General features: G+C 45.8%; 2 protein-coding genes across 6 annotated transcripts in view; one reads left to right on the top strand and one right to left on the bottom strand.

Annotated features, from left to right (window-relative positions):
• LOC128872013 (ankyrin repeat domain-containing protein 50-like) overlaps nt 1–8,815 on the bottom strand; it is a 92,265-nt gene extending 83,450 nt beyond the window's left edge. For 3 of the 5 annotated variants that reach the window (XM_054114270.1, XM_054114271.1, XM_054114269.1), the window contains exon 1: nt 8,260–8,815. The gene's annotated coding sequence lies outside the window, so the exon portion shown is untranslated. The remainder of the gene's footprint in view (nt 1–8,259) is intronic. The other 2 variants (XM_054114266.1, XM_054114267.1) reach the window with 1 other exon arrangement.
• The window catches only part of LOC128872023 (uncharacterized), a 79,753-nt gene that overhangs the window by 34,416 nt on the left and 27,838 nt on the right, over nt 1–17,499 (top strand). Inside the window, exon 3 of the mRNA XM_054114290.1 lies at nt 11,289–11,449. The gene's annotated coding sequence lies outside the window, so the exon portion shown is untranslated. The remainder of the gene's footprint in view (nt 1–11,288; nt 11,450–17,499) is intronic.

Here is a 17,499-nt window from a genome sequence, read left to right as displayed (position 1 = left end):
CTAGTAAATCGTAAACACACGGTCTACCGTTGTATTTCCTGTGAGAAGTTGTCAATAAACACTTGTACAGTTTCTCTTGAATGTTTACAGTTCCTTTCGAACGATTTTGATGAAACTTGGTATACGACGCGAAAATTGATTCGATTCGGATGAAACTTGGTATACAATGACACGATAGGTTTACGAAACGAACCATACGATATAAATACGTATATACATTACTCCGTTGACCATCGCGCGTATCGCGATAACGTCCCGTCATGGGTCGAGCGAGGCGCAGGTTATTGACATTGAAGGAAGCGAATCGATACACGGGGCGCCTAGATGTCTAGTCGCGGAAGTAGAATACTGATTGCTAGCATAAAGCCTATTGTGTCGATGCGGCCCGTTTAAATGTGGAGTGTCGAAGGCCCGAGTGTTGCCCGTCGTTCCTTAGGAGCGCATAATGCACCCAAAGACGCCTAAAGCGTCGAAAGCTTCGAGCTCGACGGCAGACGCAGACTCTTGCTCGTTACCGATATGATGGTCCACTCTCTTCTCTCTCTCTCTCTCTCTCTTCTCTCTCTCTCTCTCTCTCTCTCTCTCTCTCTCTCTCCCCCCACATCTCTCTCTTCCTGCTATTGGTTCTCCAACTACATTTCGCTTATTCTACGAAGACGAATCGTAATTTATTTTATCGATCGAGAGATCGACGTCGTCCAAACGAACGATTAAAAACTCATCGAGAATTTTAATGGAAGGAATCTTTTCTTAACCACTTTTGTTTCTTCCTAACACCACGCCCACTCGTTAAAAGACACCGATACAGTTGAGAGTTTCTGACGTATGCCATCGACTCGCCTCACTTTCCGATGGAAAGTTCAAAGTTGACCACTGAATAATGAAACCGATCAAAATTGTGTTTGCTACAGGGCGTAATATCGAGGATAGGCGGACAAATCGAGGTGCAGCTGCTATTTTAAGAACTGAAAGTCATCATTAGACCCCGTAAAGCGATGTTGACACTAGTCCCGTTATCGTTACCACCGTTTGCGTGCGGAAATCGAGCTAGGCGCATTCTACACGCCTCTGTATACAATTCACAAGTGAGCAGTGTGTGTACACGACGAAAGGTTTACTTTTACTATCCGTCACCAATCGAGCAGAGTTCCATATCGATCGTAAATATTTTCTTGGATGATTGGAAAACGCCCGTGGAGCTTCATTTGAAATTTTCGAAAATGTTGCCTCCCACGGAAAATTGCTTTTTTCCCCAAAATCTTCTCGGAGTTTTGAAAATTACAATCTTTTGTATAAAATCTTTTATATAAGCGTTCATTCATTTCATGTAAAAACGTAAGTCAAGATAATCGACATTTATAAATAATGTAAAAAGTTTTTCAGCGTCCTGTCGCGACATTACCTCTCGCGTCCGTTGATATAACTCATCGTTGACTCAGCAACTTCTATTACTTCGCGAAACGATAAATATTCACGCATGTAAATTGTTAGTGGCTTCTATTTGACCTCTTAACTGCTGTATATTCGACTACGATTCAACGTTTTCTCTTTCGTAGACAATTCTGTATAACTTCTATAAGCATCTGGAAGTCTCTGCTTCAATATCCACAAAATACTCGACTATTAAATTATTCCAAAGGTCCCAGCGGTGCCAACGAATCCGTGAAAAATCGCGACGTGGCCGCCAGGCACGCGTTTGTCACGCCAACAAAGGAACGTCGCGGCGAAAGAAGAACTAGCACGAATAAACCGTAAGTTACTGGGTAATATACAAGGGAAAGACGAAGAAAAAAAAAAACAAAAACGGGACAGCTCATAATTTCCCGTGTCAGGGAATACGTATAGTTGCACGCTGTACTATGGTTTACCGTCCACTGTTACGCAGAACGCCTCGTAACGAGAGTAAAAAAATTCCTGACAATTTGTTGCGGAAATCCCTGTCAGGAAAAGTTTTATACGCATAGGTGCTACTCTAAATTATACCAACCCTTTACCTGGGTCATTCTGGCGCTGAAACGACCTCCCCGCGCGCTAACTTTTTTTTTTATTTCCTTCTACGCGTGTATTTATTACGAATGGTGCAATTTCCCGGAGAGGGTCAACAACGTGCTCTAAATACAGACGTTTAATAGACGAAGTTGTTCTTTTAGTGCCGATTAAATCGATAACATGTTTTTCTTTAAATGTTGATGGCTTTCCCCATGTAGTACTACGTTTCTCGAGTTGGGTACCCGAAATAAATACATTGCTACTACCAGTGTAGCTGAAACTAGCTAAATTTTCATTATTCGACACCACTTTCATGTAACGAAGAAGCGAAATGGAGAACAAAGTGGATGAAAGCATTGCAAGACCGCGTCATTGTTCGTGTTACTGACTATAGAATCGGCCGCTAGATAGCCTCAACGGATAATGGTTTTTCCTATTTACCAGACGGGACCAATCGTTCCGCATCTCTCGATCGGTCCATGGAAATGTTCCTGACGTTCTCGTCAACCGCGAGCCGCATTTGACAGACACACAAAGCCAACCCGCGAGCAAAAGTAAAAAATCAATCGCGCCTCGCTTGGTGCGACTAAAAGAAAATTCCAGGTCGTTGGGGCTCGTGCCGGGACACGTCTGATTCGTTCATTTTCACGTGGAAAACAATTTTTTTTTTTAATGGACACAGCCAGGCTTCGATTCGTTTTCAAAAATCGATTTCGTCCAAAGGGAAGCCTAGCAAAGATAAATCGCGTTTCGCATTTTCAATTTGCTTTCGCACGAACAATCGCTTCCTTCTCGATTGTCCCATGAATCGCGCACGTGTGTATTTAAATAACAAAATGAAAAACTGCTTGCAACGTATGGGACGAGTTGCAAATATTTTCCAGTCTAACAAAGTGGAAAAATCGTTGTATAAATAGAAAAGGAGTAGCGTCGTATGGTGTTCAAACATGATAACTCTCGGCGCAGTATTGTTCAGCGTGCCATTCATTTTTTGTCAACGCTGGTAGGGATTCGTTAAAAATTTTTATAAATAAAGCACGAAACTTCGCTGGACGATTTACGGGATTATTTGGAGTCGTAAACCGGCCCGAAAACAAACGCTACGCGTCAAAATCAAAGAGCGGGCCAATCTGTAAAGCGAATTTCGAAATGTTTCGGTGCTGTGATGATTTAAAAAAGGAACAATTTTTCGTCGAGAAATAATACTTTGGATCTTTAAGAGTAAGATTCCAGATTTTTGTTACGCGACCAAAAGTTCAAATATCACGACGATCGATTCACGACTCAGCCCGTACATCCGTCTCTTTCTCCGAACTCTCTAGGATACATTTCCCGACGGGATCGCTGTATCAATGCACGTCGTTGGCGTACATCTCCTACGGCCGGCGTGTGTTTGGGCACGGTTTAATTGATTCCCCAGCCTCTGCTCGACGAATATGCTTTATGCCGTTGCGCCACGAGTCTCGGGTGTGCCGTGTGATGTGCACGTCTGATTTTAATCAGTGCAACCAAATATCACCGAGACGAAGTAGCATATGGTGTTATTTATAACGAATTTTATCGTCGTTCTAACGGTTGCTAAATTTCCCCTATTCGCGTTACGTTTCACAGGATCATCGTTTCAGGAATTTTTCACCCATTTCAGCGGGTTTGTCTGTAGCGTAAAATACAGTTTACGAGAGAGATTTTCGTTTCGACATCATCGGAAGTATTGCTTAAAATTCGTCGGCTCGTCAGTCGTCGCGAACACCAATTCTTCGGTTCTTGTACACGGTAATTGCGGCACAACCGTGCATAAATAACGATCCTCCCCCGCTTGATCGATTTCCCGCATTGTCTCGCGTATTGTGCGTGCGCTGTAATTCAACTAGCGTCCTATGCTCGTGGAAAACCGCGCCGGGAGACATTCGTCAAATATTCTCGTTTCTCTGGCCGTGGTTTCCACGAACTTTCACAGATTTTCACGGAACTTGTGTTCCCCTTTCCGGACTAAACGTTGCACAGCGTCGGGAACGGGGGAAGCATAAAAGAAATTCCAGTGTCGTAAAACTTTTATCGCGACGAATGCCGTTTATTCTTGTTCACAATAACGGGGAGTTCCCGCTGCAAATTTCGCCCCGTAAAATATACGGCTACCTTTCCTTCCATTTGTCCTGTTTCTTCGTCTTGAAACGACGGATACTTGTTAACAAGAAGACGAACAAGTTGCTCGAACAAGTTCAGGGATCGACGATGATGGTTTTTTCTTTTCATTTCACGTGTTTTTAAATTTGTATCGTTTTATGACAGCGTAATAAAAGCATTATCGACAGATAAGCGAGGTTCTCTCGGTGAAAACGAGTACCTGCACGACCCCGTTCGGAATACTTTTAATCAGTCGCAACCTGGCAGTCACAGCAAACGTGTATTTTCACAGTGGTCCAAACGGGCTCGTGTGGGTACTCATTTGCATCGGGAGAACCTCGTCAATCCGTTCTCATGAAGATATTCCACGCTCGTTTTGCAACAAAATCGCACCCAGGTGATGGCACATCCTAGTGACTTTAATCACGAAGTATGCGAGATTCGGTGCGAGAACGAAGGGGGTAGGAGACGAATAGAGGACGTTTCACCGACCGGAGACAGGGGATATATGTATTTGTATGGAGAGGGCGAATTAGAACACCTGGATACGCTTGTCCAGGAGAGAAATTGCACGAAAACGTCCTTGCCTGTTTCCACAGGCCAGCCGGTTAATTCGAGGAAAGTGTATGGCTAATCTAGCGTGCGATTTTCTGAAATGAGTTCGACGCATGGAAGAGAGCCCCGGCGCGTTAACGATCCCGGCACCTACGGCTCCAAAAGAAATGGCTCTCGTTATGATAATGCCTCCTATCGCATTATATTTCTGCACGAAAAAGGAAGCAATTTCGGCGGGGAACTCTCGCGCCGGATTATAGATAATGAAATCATAACATTCCCTTCCGTTTCCCTGCCGCAATTCCACTCATTTTTTATAGCCGAGCTTTTTCGCGCACGAGTTTCGAACCAAGTCACTATTTTTTCAAACATCCTCTACGGCAGAGGAACAGAATTGCAAACGATTTCTAAATCTACAAGGTTAGATACAAAGATAGAAAATGTAAAAAAGAAAATACACGTGACTGCGTTTACGAAACGTACCGTAAAAAAACGGTGCATATGTTACGTAAGCTCGAGGCAGAAGGAATACAGCTTCCACAATGACTCACCAAGCATCGAAGGACCTCGTCTTCGTGGACATAATGGGGTTAAACGTTAGGGTCCGAGGAAGAGCCGAAACACAAATACACCGAGGGAAGAGACACGAAGGAGGCTCCGGTTTGTGGACGTAAACGATAGGTACAAAAGCGAAGCAGCTGGGTCGATGACGTCACTACCTGTCTTACGACTCTTCCCGGCTCGTACCCAAGGGGTATGGGTCAGCCTGACCCGGAGGAATATGTGAGAGCTTCGTCCAACTATTCCAAGTGGCGGAACTTGGTTTGCAAGCGCGCTGCACTTACCGTGAACGCGATACGCGGCCTCGCCTGGATGCGAGTTTCTGAAAGTATTTAACGGCGCGCCGCGGCGGCCACCACCTGGACGAGAAACATCTTAATAACCTCGACCCGCGTACCATAACGCGGAAATCCACCAACAACGATGTGACTACTCACAGTCAAGCGCATAACTATACCTTCCGAGTCTATTCGAGACATTTTTCTGAATCGAATGGCAGTTTTAACGTTTTCAAATAAATACTTTGTAGGGAATCGACACGAAATGCGACGTATTATAGAAACGTATACAATGTATGGTTAACGCGCCGTGTTGCCACGCGGCAGCAGCAACAAACAAAAAAGAACGATCTTTTACGATCGGCAGTTATTCGAGATCGAACTATGGTCGAGGTCACACGTAGTTTCATTTATTCGAAAACCCCTCCAGCTCTACAATTTCCGTAGAAATACGTACGTACTTGGAACGAAAAATTTATTTAGAAACGTTCAGACTATCGTTTCATTTAGGAATAATATTCCCGAACATTAACGTCTGAACATACAGGTCTGAGGTCAGCCAAGGTCAATGTCGAACGTGCTAAAGAAAAAGTGCGTTAAGAGTATGCTAGTACTCGTGGAAACTCGTGCGAGAATTTGTATTTACGTAGTTTCAAGTTGCGATTCAGTTATGCCCATGAATTTGTATTTAGATTGAAGTTGTAATTTCGTTTCCCTTGGAAATTTGTATTTAAATTGAGATCGTAACTTAGTTTTATAACAAATAGGAATGGCTATTTTAAATACATCATTTCGCGAACAAAATGCTTTCGTAAACGAACACAAACGAATGGCGAAGGGAACGATAATTAAAATGCTTCGCGATTCCAGCCAGCTAAGGTCAACGATACGATCGTTTTTACGATCGGTGCAAATTCCTTTCGGCAATTTTTATTTACGACGATAACTCGAGCCTTCTCCAATTAAAATAATTCCAATGATCAATTAGCTCGCGATAAATTCACGTTGCGATCGGAATCGTCAAACAAATCTGTGCAAATAACTTTCGCGCACGCTGCTATTTTTATACTTTCAAATAACAATTTTTACTCAGAATTCTCGAAAAGTGACTATAATCGTAGATCGGGATGAATCGTAATCATCCTCGGTGAAGGGACCGCCAGAGATAACAAAATTTCCCAGTTACAAAGGAATCGAATGGTTGGAAGAGCGCGGAGTTATTAAAGTTTCCATTAAGAGGGTAAACTTTCGTGAAATTTTTGAAAGTTTGATGGAAGAAGTCGGTGGGAACATGGAGGCCGTTTGTGACGGAGTTGAATGGAGTGTTATGTGAATAGACCATCTGGTCGGAGAGAAACGCGCAGAATTCTATATTCGATGCGGAGTCCACGTTTGCCGAGCAACGTTGACTCGTATCCCAGAAATATTCCGTTTTGCCCCTCGACTGTTTCGCATTAGTTGCTTCGTTTAACTACGGTCACGCGAACATCGTCGTGCATCGTTTGGCCTCGATGCAACCCAATGAATGCTTGAAACAATGCTGTACGTTACGCTTCCACCAACTTTTTCTTTCTTTGTGAAATCAGTTTAATTCAATTTTTAAGCTTCCTTCGGTCACACGTTCCATGGGAAGGAGCATGTACCAAAATGGCGGGTAAATATTTCTGTTTCAACTGGAGCCACGAATCAAAGAAAAACTAATGGGAAAATTGAAGTAAAGGTTTGTAACGATATTGGTATTTGCCGTAACATAAGCTATTGCAAGCCACGTGAGAGAACAGGCGTTCCAAAGGGAGCGCGAAGAAAATGGCATATAGCGCGATTGGCGATGAGACAATGGCGCGTTAGGCGAACGTAGGATCGCGTTGTCGTCTATAATCTCAATGACACAATCGGAGAGGAGGCAGTGAACTTCTCGGTTGAGACTATTTCAAGCCAGAAGCGCAGGAAGAAGCGCGAGGGAGAGAAGCAAACCAGTTCATCGCGTCGGGCGACATGGCTTACGTAAAAAAAGCTAGCTCTAAGGAGTCGCGCAAGTTTGCAGACATTAGTTTAGAACGTATCAAATTTTCCCCCTTTTGGTGTCAAAACTTGGTCCGCCAACGTAATTCATCGTTAGCAAATAAAATATGGTACCTCCTGTGTCGATATCCCTCCACCCCCTCGTTAAAATGTTACACAAATTTAATGGCGTCTATACCTTAGGCAAGTCATCGTATCGAACTACAAGATTTTCTGATACACGTATATAAATATGTATATCACGGATACAAAAATATTGGTTTAATCAAATTTTGATCAACGGTCGAAAAAATAGAGATAACGAATGTTCGAGTCTGATTTTCTAGAAAATGTATCTCTTCCATTGACCGAATTGGTTCTGGTACGCTCGATTCTGACACGAATTGATTCCCCTAATCAAGAATCAATTCTCCCCGATTCATTCGGCGAGACGTGAACGGCTATTATTTCACGTGGAATTCGTTCTCTATTTTGCGTCTCTCTCTCTCTCTCTCTCTCTCTCGAAGTTTCTACGCTCTTCAAATGGACCACTTCCGTGGAAGAGGATTTTTTGGCGAATCCATTCCCGGTTCTCGGACTGCAAATCGATGAAAGAATCGATGTTAAAGACTCAAACATCCCTAATACTCCGTATATGACGTGACGCGTACATGCGTCGAACGCTACCGCGAGAGCGCGTACCCCGCAGCTTCGATCATTACTCGGCAAAGGACAAGATTCATCGACTTACGTCAACCGCAGCTTCGGCTCTCGATCGATACACAACGACGTCGCTGGTCCGTCCCTTTGTTCCCTCGAGCTCAATCGTCCCCGCTGGTATTCACCATAAGCACCAAACAGAACTGAACGACGGGAGACAAACACGAGAGTAAAGTAAGGTCTTCTTTTGTGACGGGGGGCGGCGGTGGAGAGGGAGAAATTTTCACGCGATGTGGAAAACAAGGGAAAAAACGTCGAACACAAACACACACGGTCGCGATTCGGAGCACAGCTGGCAGGTCGTGCGCGGTACGCGCACTGGTGTCGACAGTCGATTACTCCAAACGGCTCCTTCAAGGGCAAGGCTAGCCCTCGTCGTCGATGGAACGCGGCATGTTTCGCGTCACGGTATCAACGCACTAATTGTGAGAGAAACAGATCACGCGACGAACCGCGCACGACTTCCGATCCAAGTTTTCGCGTGAACCAACGAATCGGACCGAACCAGAGCTTTTGTTACGGTGAAGAAAGGAACCGAATTCGTCGCGAACCGACTCCCTCGATGGACGCGACGGTACTAAGGCGCCGCGGCGCCGGCGTGTTTATTGCCCCCACCAACGACCCTCCCACGTCGCACCCTCGAACCATCCCCACCACCGATCGCTGCTCTTTCCAGCCGTGCTAACCATGCCGGATTCTACCCCCACTCGTTACTCTCCTCCCCACTCTCTCCTCCTCGACCCTCCCCTACCTTCATCCCGGGACTCAGCTGTCCTAAGAGTAGCGATGGGAACTGGCATGTTCCAGGTACAATATTCGTGAGTTGTTTCCTTTTTTTAAACGGCGAGTCGTGAAACGAGCGTAGTGGATCGCGATGAATATTGCGTGAGAATTTTATTTACGTGAGAATTTATCGCATGTTTACACTGGCATACTGAGAATTTCATCGTGGCTCCACAAATGTGGCTAGTAAACAAACTACGAGTTACGTTGTAATGGACAGCGAGCGTGGTAAATGTTTCACTCATCGTAGTTAATCTCTGAGAGACAGTTCTCAAAATTGCTCCCATCGCTACGTACCGGTGTGTTCTGCTTCAAACGCTCCCCTATCCCTGTCCTCGTCCATCGCTACTCCTTTCTCCATTTCCGTCTCTTTCTCTCTCACCCCTCATCCGCTACCAGTGTCCTTGTCCACCCTTTCCCCTACTTTCCTCTTTTCCCTCCCCTCTTTCTTCCGTTCACGTTGAAGCTCGCACCTTTCTTCATCGGGTGAATTGGAAACATAAACTGGGTCGTTCTGTCCACGATGTTAGGCGTGTTTTCGTCGGTCGTTCGAAGGGGTTTTCCAGTTTTCCCGAGGATGCAAGAGTAAACAGAGCAACCCAATCTCGAGTACAAAGCTTCCATCGAAAACACCTGTAAATGTAACTCGGAGTAGCGCTGATAATTCTACTTTGTAAACGCAGAACCTCGATGAATCATGCCGTGGATGCATTTCAGCAGTGGGAAGACCCGAACTGATTACGTTCTATCGCGACTTTATCTCGGTTTCCGGTGTTTTAACCGCGACACTTCCGCGACGAATCACAAACGGTTTAAAAATCAAGACTTGACGAATATATGGAGTTAAATAATTCGTCGCATTTGGCTTTTCACTGGGAGTTCGCGACGCTACCATGGGTGCTCGACATCGGGGGTAGGTGAAACCCGCCCACGAGGATTAGCTGGTGAAATCTCTCGCGGGGAAAGCCGCGACGGAGTTCAGAGCCAAAAGATTCACCCTTGCGAAACTGGGTACACCGCGGATGCAAATGCGGGCTATGCAAAAAGAGCTGCAACGGTGGCTGGCGACGAGATGACTCTGCGGCCCGGGAATCGACTGGGATTATTTTCTTCCTTGAGGTTTTCTCGTAGGCAACGGCGATAGAACGTGACGGTGTAGTTTTATCGGCTGTTATAAGCATTGGATTCTCGATTCGGGAGTGGCATTGATCCAGTGGTGTTATCCGGGCTTATACCCTTCAACTATAAACGCTTCCTTTTTGCGCATTTCATTCTTGAGATTCGGGATCCTTAGCCTTCGTCAAAATGTACTATCGCCCAGGATTTGTCAGTGTTTTTGGATAAAAAGAAATTCCATTATTACTGTTTATCAATGGTCAACGATTAAAGTCAATACGAATATATCCACGAGGTAACATCTTGTTACGCACAAAAGAAACATCAGCTTGGAGTATCCACATCCGAAAAAACAACGTTCAAGCATTTCACTTTGCGTAAAGAACAACTTCGTTTGAAATGCAGTCATAAATTATTCATTAACCATATTATTCTATAGAAGTTCGAGAGGCAAATGGAGATGTCTGACATTGACTGACAATGTTTCCCATGTTTCACTTTTGCGTGTATTCTTCAAAATACAGCACCGCACATAATGGAGGTTTCCCTTGTTCGGTGTGCGTTGAATAATGAAACGCCGTTTGTTTTCGCTCAAAGTTTCTTCCTTGTGCCGTTTCGGTACGTGGAAATGTAATAGTATCATCCCGCGAATAACACGGCTGACCCGAATTTATTTCATTTCTAATATTCTTGGAAAGCGCTTAGCGTATATTTCCATGGGTGACCCGTTTCACTTACTGGCTCTATCACGAAAGTTCAAACTTGTTTGTGGAATTTTCTTTCGACCGATCAAAGCTGTTGCTACTTACGACATTTTCCTCGAGTTCTTCGTAAAAGAAAAATACGTGGGTCCTCTGTTAAGCCTTTCCGTCGTAGAAGAAGAGTTCCATCGGTTCAAATTAATCGTCCCCGTCATAACAGATTCCGAACACGTTCGAACGGGAGCCAGGGTTGCGGATTCGCTGCGAACGTACGAGTCCCGGCCGTGGCGTGGGTAAAAAACTGAATCGCTACGTGTCCGAAGATATAGCGATCGTTTAACAGTAAATCGTCCGCGGTCGCATAAACTGCGCGGTTAATCCACTGTGCGCAACCGACGCCCCGACCTGTCCATGTTAAAAATAATATTGCGCAATTATCGGAGGTTTCTTCCTTTTTCAGGAGCGCTCGAAACCTTCAAAATTGACCTTTTCTTCTTGCTGGCGACACGGAGCCATTTATTACGGTATTCATTTATTAAGACCACCTGGGATGTGTGCTGTAATTATGCGGCCCCGACTCCATGAAACCAGTTCGACAGTGAACGCAACGATAACTCCGTGGTAAGTAACTTTGATACTCGAACACTGCAATTTTATCAAAAATCTAATAGTTAAGCATACTCTATTATACCACATTGACTGCCAAACTACTCGTGAAAATTTACACGAGCCTAACAATTGATTAGTGAATAATCCTAGCACCCACAAATGGATAATACTTTTTGTAATCTTATAATCTTAGTCGCTAATCGTAGGTGGTACTTTTTTCAACTCGAACGAACGGTCGTTAGTCACTGGGCTCGGTTTCCAGCATCCACGGATGACTGCACAGCGTAAAATTGAATCGATGACAGCATTGGTCGCGGTTCCCTTATTCGCGGCGCGAAAGAATAATACGCGTGAATTATTTAAAATTCGCCGCTTTAAAGCAGAACCTGTTCGTGACTAATCGTAACGAGAGGCGAGAGTAACAGAGTTGCGCCTCTATACGCGACGGTAAATTAGAATGCGCGACGTGTCGTCGATGGTCTTGCCTCGGCAATTGTTTCCGGGACAAATTATAATTTACCGACACTCGGACCATCTAATTCGAACGTTTTATTGTTTCGTTTAAACTTATATCGTCGCTGGAGCGATAAACTCGCCAGATACAATGTTCCAAGATCTTATCGCTCGTTGCGCCGTTTCCTAAATCGTTTCAGCTAGAAACACTCGGTTACGTACGTACATTTACCAAACACTTGGATAGATAATCAGGGTCTTGGGTAGATAATCAGGGTTAAAAATTGAGAAATTAAAAGTTGAAGGCTTCCAAATTTCAAATATAGAACCGATAGTTTGTTAATTTTCTGATTTCTTAATTCAATATAGGAGGGTGGTAGGAACAACGTAATTGGGAAACGGTGGTTCGGTTCGATTCACTTTGTGGTTTCGATATTCATTTGCGGGACGAGTATCGATAGGGGGCACACGAAAATTTTAATATCAATTTCAGGAGTCCTGAGAACCGTAACTGTGGCCAGTGAACGTGTTCAGGGCACTTTTCCCCCCCATCCGTCGACTAATTTGTTTCGCCAACTGCAGCGATACGTAATTTAATCGAATTTATCGCGACCTGTAACGACCTGATATGGCTCCCTGTAACGCACGCGATCTTGCTTGTCCCATACGTACCGGAAACTGGTACTGGCACCAGTACACCGCCGCCGTTCCGTCCATAAATTCTCCATCCTCCAGCGAACCGGTAACTCGCCCTCGCTCTTTTATTCCTCATCCGAACAGGAGGCAAAATTCTTAGGTGGATGGAAAAATTGGGTTCCTGGGTGAAAGGGGGGTTTTGGACCAGAATAATCACGGAGACTACAATGGATATTACGTTCTCTTCCAGGATCTACCGACGTGTCCATCTCTCGACGCTATTAACGCGGCTGAAAAAACACTCTGTCCCGACGAGTTAGCGTTGTCGAACGATTTAAACGCTCGAAGGTAGACGGGGAACGGGTCCAGTTCGCAGCCTTCCGACGCGTCATTAAACGCCGGCGATTTATCATAATTTATATCGTTCTCACCGGGCTTAACGCGACGGTCATCCGATTATGTTATTACGGGCGTGGGCGTCGTTTTGATATACGTCTTCCCCGCGGTCTTCCAGCTCCTAAAATATGCATACGAAGCTCGCGACGCCGTCGACGACCCCTCCCACCTCTCCCCTTCACCCTCGAAATGTAAATTTATGTATACAAGGCCGGGCGTATACCTCGCGGTTGCTCATTAACCGTTTAATCGTGTAATTACTCTTCGAGGAACCTGCGTGGCCCTTTTCTTCTTTCGACTGATCGATTCCTGACGTTCCTCGTTCTATGGCGATGGTGCTGGAATTATTTTATAATTACAGGGTGGCGCTTGATTTAATTTCCATCGCAGCTCGTCTTTCTCTGCACCGCGATGGTCTTGTAATCAGAGTTATTTGTATTATTTTCGACGTAGAAGATCCGGAATGATAATCGTCCTGCAAACGTGGGTTATTCACGGGGAAACTTCGAAATAGGAAGTGCACAGGTTCGAGAAGTTCGATACAGCCGACACAGGACTCGTGGGACTCGATAGAGAGGATATTCGATCGATGGAGCTTGATGCAGTAGACTCCAGATTTGTAGACTACGATGCAGATGATATTGGGCCAGTGGGAGTTGGTCTACAGGGTATCCGACCCGTAAACCCTGATGTAATGGATGTTGGAGTGTTGAGACTTTACGAATTGGACGCAGATGTGGGTGTACAGTTGGACAAAATTGTACGGAGGAGGCTGAAGACCTCGAAGTTTGCTAATACATAGCTCGTCTTACTTTCCTCGACAAATACCTGTTATTAGTCGTCTCAGAGACAGAAACCCCTTCGACTCTCTCGAAGGTAACATTCCCTACGACCCAATTCGAGAGCAACCGGAAGTGGAATAAATAATCCCGAAACCCTTTCAAACGGAGTGTCCAGGATCGACGAGGAAAACTCCTGTTTCGTTGGATCGTTTGGATCGATACGAGCGTCGGTCCGTGTACAAACCTGACAAAGGGCATTTTTAATGAAGCGACCTTTGGCAAACAGATCTGAACGTCCGACGCGAGACTGGTCAGCGAAATCGATCGATTTACTCGCTGAGGACGACGGAGCCGATTGCTGGAAACGCTGAGAGCGCGATGCAATTATCGAGGAAAATTAAGACGCGCGGAGAGGAAACGGAAGTCGCCGCCAATTGGCGCTGATCGATTCTTTTGCTTCGATTTCGTTGGGGGCGGGGTATCAAACGGGAATAAACGGCACTGTGGCGTCCGAGTAAATAGGGCAAACACGAAAGAAGCGAGTCTGTTTGCGGCGTTCCACGAGGGTTGAAAGAAATTTCCCGGGATCTAAATAAGATCTAAGGAACGAAAGTATTTCGCTCGAAGTTTAGCTCGACGGAGGTTCAAAGATCCCGTGGCTGGCGAGCAGAAATTGGACGAGAGGGCTCTTGACCCACAACTCCCTTTACACTCGTCCATTGTTCAGGAAAATTTGACGAACATTTTGTTAATACGATAAATCTAGTAAATGTAGAATATACCAGTTACCAAGACGATTCTCTAGAATCTATAACAAAAGGTTTCGTCTCCCTTGAATTTCATATCGTGTTCTCTCTCTCCATTTGAATCTGGATTACGATCTCCCTTTAATTTTTATAACTACACATCTTGCAACATTAAATTTCAATTTTTCATCGACGCAACTCCTCGTCCGTTCGATCCACCCCCGAAAGATTACCCCCGGTTCTCTTTGCCAAGGTCGTGGCTGCCGAAAGCTCCCTTCAGGAAGTCGTCAGGAAGTCTCCTTCCCCTCCACTTTGACTTTGGAAACGAGGGATCGATAGTCGCAGACTATCCTCTAGCTCCGAGTCGCGACAGTTGGAGGAACTCTTTTTCACGATGTCCCGATTGAATCGAGAATCGGTGTCGCGGCGATTCCGTATGCCGGAAAGGGGAAAAAGTTGGCCGAGAATTCCAGCAGCCCTGATCCGCAGTGCAAGCTTGTTCCACCAACTAATTGGCGACGGTCCTCGTCCTTTAAGGACGAACCGTGGAACTTCCACCCTACCCCTCTTGATCCCTCGTCTTCGACCCCCCTCGTCCACCCTTGTAGACGCCAACAGACGCGTGCACGTGGCCATCGATTAAATCCGGGCCTGGAAAGTTAAGATATGCCGGTGAAATCACGCTAGCATCGATAATGGTTTGATTGAGATTCCCACGGAACCTGACATGGTTAGTTATGACGCATAACGCAAAACAGTCACGTAACCCCGGCCGCCACATGGATATATACACTTAAACATTTCGCTATTTTCCAGCTACGAATTATAGACGGAAAGGACGCCACGGGCTTCCTCTTCGAGACATGGATATTTTAATCGAGGACGCGACGCGTACTTCCCAACCCTTTTCTAACTCGATTAGACTTTTTCTCTACCGCTACCAATTCACTCCCCCTGCTCGGACAGCGCTCGATTTTCCCGACGAATTCCCCCGGGGAACCGTGGTTTTTGCTCCCCGCGTAAAACCTTCCAATTCCAGTCCAAGCCTGGTCCAACCAGACTCTAATTGTCCAATAAGGAACGCAAACTGAGCTCCGCTGCGGGATCGACGTCCTACGTACCGTTTCATTCGTCAGATTAAACGAGGAGCCACCAAGGGTCCGTAACCTAATCGCGTAACTCGCTCAAATGAACTGCACAGCGACGACGGCACCGGTTGGAAAGCAGTCGCGGGGCTTTCCCGAAGCCCAGCAATCTGGACGGCGACCGTTGTCTCCGACGAACAGTACGCGGCTGGGGTATCGTTCCCCGTATGGGTCGATTCAAGTTAAACGGATCACCGAAATTTTCCAAGAGCCACGAGTTCTCGACGTTCCGATTCCCAGCGGATAACGAGAAGAAGCTAAAGAGATGAAGAAGCTTAGACGGTGTCAAGAAAGGACGGAGTCTGTCTTATGTTTGGCTGTGTTTCGTTGTTTTACACTGTATCTCCCCGTATCATGGTCTTCTACGACCCACTGTGCTTTGTGTCACGCTCATCCACGTCGTTTTATCCAATGTTTCGTTGTCTCTCGTTGCGTCATAACGTGTGACGTTGCTCTCCGTTGCGTTAGCCTGTGTTTCAATGTGATGTACGTGGTTTCTGCGCGATAAAACGTGGAAAGCGTCCCACGTCGGCACTCGAAAGCGATCAACGGAAGTCACAGACCGGAAGACGAGCGCTCGCCATCGAACGTTCCCCGGGCGTCGTTGCGCGGAGGTTGCATTTTTATTCGCTCGAGAAAATTGTCTCGTCGGCGGCCAAGCTATTCATATCCCCACGCACGCGACAATCTCGGTTCAAGGAGACCGCCGGACAGGATATCGCTGACGTGTTCCCCGACTTTAAAGTCCGACGTCCGCGGGTCGATAGCTGCCGCATTGTCGGGGCTGGCACGCCAGAAGAATGGGAGATAGGGCGAGGGAGTCTCGCCGTGGGGCTTCAATCGTCGACGCGACTCTTAACGGACCGGTCTACTAATTCTCATTGAAAAATCGACAACCCTTTTACATCTTCCTGAAACACGCATGGTAAAGCCATCGAGAATTATTTACAGAATTTCAAGAGGAGTTTGAAGATTACAATACAGACTCTAGATGACAATCTACTCTACATTATAATCTGATACTATATCACAGAATTCTGTGGTGTAATCTAGGAGATTGCTACCAATCAGATCCGCTAACCAACTTCTCATCCCCGGACAGTACATGGCTGAAATTGAGCAAAGATAACAAATTTGGATCCGCGTAGCAGCTCGGAAGTTCGCCGCCGTCGTTGTTGGGGGTGGAAGGGATCGACGAGATTAGGGAAACGCGCTCGATCGGTTCGGCTTTTGTCGATTCTTTGCAATGGCGACTTCGAGAGGAAGTTCACTCGTTTACCCGAGATCTAAGGGTACGGAACGTTCGCGTTTCGCCTCCTTCGACGGAACTTTCCGTCGACGACGCCACTTTGTAAACCGGTAGCCAAGAGTAGTAGTCTGCGACCAAGTACGATTCGAGAACTCCGCTTGGCTTCGAGGAACGGTTGATTTTCTTGCTGCTCACCGCCGGCCGCTCGCAACAAGTTGCAATGATAAAGCGATCGGTTTACGTCGACTGGTTGGATAGTTTGCGTTGGAAATTGCTGCTTTTGTGACGAGCCCTGGAAGGCTGGACTTGTTCCTTTTTTCGTGGGGAAATACTTGTTGGGGAGTTTGATTTCAAGGTATTGAAATTTCAAACGTCTCGCGAGAGAAACTTGATCTCGGAGGAGGAAGAGGCAGAGGCCACCTGTTTCAATAATTACTACCGAAAAGAGTGGAATTAAATGGAATAACGAGTGAAACAATTTTATGTAATACACGTATCGCATATGACAAGCGTGTACTAAAGTTCGAAGATGGTAATTTGTCGATGGTAGGTTTAGCGTTAATTACAATAAGAAAACGACGAAAATTCTCGAGTGTTTTCGTGCTATGACACTTTCACGTTGCACCAGCGCCACGCGAGGTACACCCACCATACG

This window comes from Hylaeus volcanicus, chromosome 2 (genome assembly GCF_026283585.1).
Source record: "Hylaeus volcanicus isolate JK05 chromosome 2, UHH_iyHylVolc1.0_haploid, whole genome shotgun sequence".
Classification (NCBI taxonomy): Eukaryota; Metazoa; Arthropoda; class Insecta; order Hymenoptera; family Colletidae; genus Hylaeus; species Hylaeus volcanicus.
The sequence above is the reverse complement of the archived record's forward strand: the minus strand, read 5'-3'. Positions and strand labels throughout refer to the sequence as shown.